A 3039-nucleotide genomic window follows, 5' to 3' on the forward strand; every position below is an offset into this window, starting at 1 on the left:
TTCCCTCTTATTTTGTGCGATCACAGTTAAGTTACATCAACATTTTATATTATTTTTTTGGGCAAAAGACTGTTTACTACCCTCATGTTTCGTGGTTTTCAACATTTAGTACATCAATTTTTTTTCATCCCAGAGTCATACCTAAAATGTTAATTTTGGGACAGTTTCATACATCCATTAGTCAAACTGTTAGTTCTCCCGTTAAGTGATGACGTGGCGTCCATGTGGACAATGACTGGGCACCATGTGTCATTAAAAATTATTAAAATAATTAATTAAATTAAAAAAAAAAACCAAACTCGAGGAAGAAGAAGGAAGAAGAACCCAGAGGAAGGAGGAAGAAGAAGAAGAACCCGAAGAGGAAGAAATGACCCGATTTCCACCTCCATCTCCTCCTCCTTCTTCTTCCTCCTATTCGCTATTGATTCCGATCGACGAATCCCTAACCCTAATTCCCGACCTCCCAAACGACGTCACTGCACTGATCCTCTCCTTCATCCCCTTCTCCCACCAGGCCCGTCTCCGACCCACCTGCAAATGATGGAGGCTCTTCCTCTCCTCCAAAACCCTAATCGCCCTCCGCCAGACCCACCACCGCAGCAACCTCTCCCACCTCCTCTGCATCTTCCCCCAGGACCCCTCCATTGCCGCCCCTTACCTCTTCGATCCCCGAACGCTAACCTGGTGCCCCTTCCCGCCCATGCCCTGCAATCCCCACGTCTACGACCTCTGCAACTTCACCTCCCTCTCAATTGGGCCCCATCTATACGTCATCGGCGGCTTGCTCTTCGACACTCGTTCGTTTCCGATCGACCATCCCTCGCCGTCCTTCACGGTCTTCCGATTTGACTTCAGCACTTCCTCGTGGGACTTCCTCGCTCCGATGCTCACCCCACGCGGAACCTTCGCCTGCGCCGCGGTTCCAAATTCGGGAGGGATTCTCGTCGCTGGTGGCGGATCTGCCACACTTTGTTCAGCGCGGCTGGAAGCCGAATGAGCTCGGTCGAGCGGTATGACATTGGTAGAAATGAATGGGTTGCAATGGACAGGTTGCCAAGTTTTCGGGCTAGGTGCGCGGGGTTCTTTGTTGGGGATGGCGAGGAGAGGGAGTTCTGGGTTACGGGTGGGTACGGCGAGTCCAGAACAATTTTAGGGGTTTTTCCGGTGGACGAGCATTACAGAGACGTCGTGGTAATGGAATTGAAGAATGGGAATGGTGGTTGCAGGTGGAGAGAGGTTGGAATATGTGGGAAGCAGGGGAGAGGATGAGACTAGGCAAAACTGTTGTCGTGGAAGATGGCGATGAACTGGGTTTGGGCAGATTTGGTTTTTTTTTTTTTCTTCTCCTTCTTCCTCCTCTTCTTCTTCTTCTGCAAATTCGTTAATTTTTTTTTCTTCTCCTCCTTCTTCTTCCTCCTCCTTCTTCTTCTTCTTCTGGGTTCTTCTTCCTTCTTCTTCTTCGAGTTCTTTTTTTTTTCCTTCTTCTGATGAGTTGCAGTTCAGGTTTTTTTTTTTTTAAATTTAATTAATTATTTTAATATTTTTTAATGACACGTGGCACCCAGTCATTGTCCGCATGGGCGCCACATCATCACTTAACGGAAGAACTAACAGTTTGACTAACAGATGTATGAAACTGTCCCACAATTAACATTTTAGGTATGACTCTGAGATGAAAAAAAATTGATGTACTAAATGTTGAAAACCACGAAACATGAGGGTAGTAAACAGTCTTTTGCCCTATTTTTTTTTATAGATATAAAAACAATAAGAATATAAAATGTTGACGTGGCTTAACCGTAACCTCACAAATAAGAGAGGATGAGAAGGGAACCGGAGTCAAACAATCTGCCTCCATCTTTTAGTGACAGCAACTTCCCATTATATATATGTCCTGCTTTAAATGTGGCATTCATTACAATACTTTCTTTCTTCAACAACCAGCTGCATGTAATTGGTGTAACGATAAAGAGACTAAATTTGTACGATATGTAAGTTGATGATTGGTTTATTTCTTAAATATTGATAAATGTACTCATTTTTATTAATAACATATCATTTAATTTGTAAATTTTATTTACAAATTTAATTTCCTAGCGTTACTCATATAATTGTAAACACGCAAATGCAAAAGGGACCCTTAATTTGACTGTTTGGAAGAAATGTGAAATCCGTTTGTTGCTTATCGACAAACAATTTGCTATTTCCAAAGATATTTTTACAACGAGCCAATACCCTCATGGCAAAGCTACGCATCTGTGCAAATCACACTAAGTGTCGAACTTATCACAAATAATTACCGTCATGATATTTATATGAGTCGGACAGAGACTTGTCCTAACTATACCCTTTATTCATAGGAAAATTAATGAAAATGATTTGAAAACTTTGAGTTTTAGCGATAAGGACAAAATAAAGGGTAAAGTGAATAGTACCAAGATTGACTTTTTAATATAAAAATATGATTTTTCGTTAAAATAAACTATACCAGGAGTTTTTCATTAAAATTTTCTTTATTCATTTGAATGATTGAGCACAAACCCAACAGTCAGAACTCCTCATAGATCTTTCTTGGTTGTATATTACAGATTTTGATCCTCTTCGAGGCAACTGGTCGGGATCCTCCTGACCAGTGTTCATGGACCGTTAGATTTTTATCCAACGGCTACAATTATTATAACTTTTAAAGAGTCCCATGTTTATAGTCATTGGATAAAAATCTAATGGTCCACGAATATTGATCAACATGATCCCGACCAGTTGCCTCAGAGAGGATCCAAATCCGTATATTACTCCTAAAACGTGACACCGACATCTTGAAAACTCCGACTTTTTGTATGTAAATAGGAAAGTCATGATGTGAAAACAATTGAAAATTAAAATAGAAAGCGTCAAATTAGGCACCACTAATTGGTGCAGATGACCAAAACACGTGAAGTGCACTAAAAAGCCACGTTTTCTACATGTGTGAACTGAATTTTTGGGTAGATTTCCTGCGTACAAAATAAATCATGCATGACACCAATCTTACAAAATCAA

At 40.8% G+C, this 3039-nt stretch overlaps 1 pseudogene; it reads left to right on the plus strand.

Moving 5' to 3' along the window:
• Nucleotides 1-367: 367 nt before the first annotated feature.
• On the plus strand, nt 368-2629 carry LOC114820908 (F-box/kelch-repeat protein OR23-like; annotated as a pseudogene).
• Nucleotides 2630-3039: the final 410 nt, after the last annotated feature.

Source organism: Malus domestica, chromosome 14 (assembly GCF_042453785.1).
Source record: "Malus domestica chromosome 14, GDT2T_hap1".
Taxonomy (NCBI): Eukaryota; Viridiplantae; Streptophyta; class Magnoliopsida; order Rosales; family Rosaceae; genus Malus; species Malus domestica.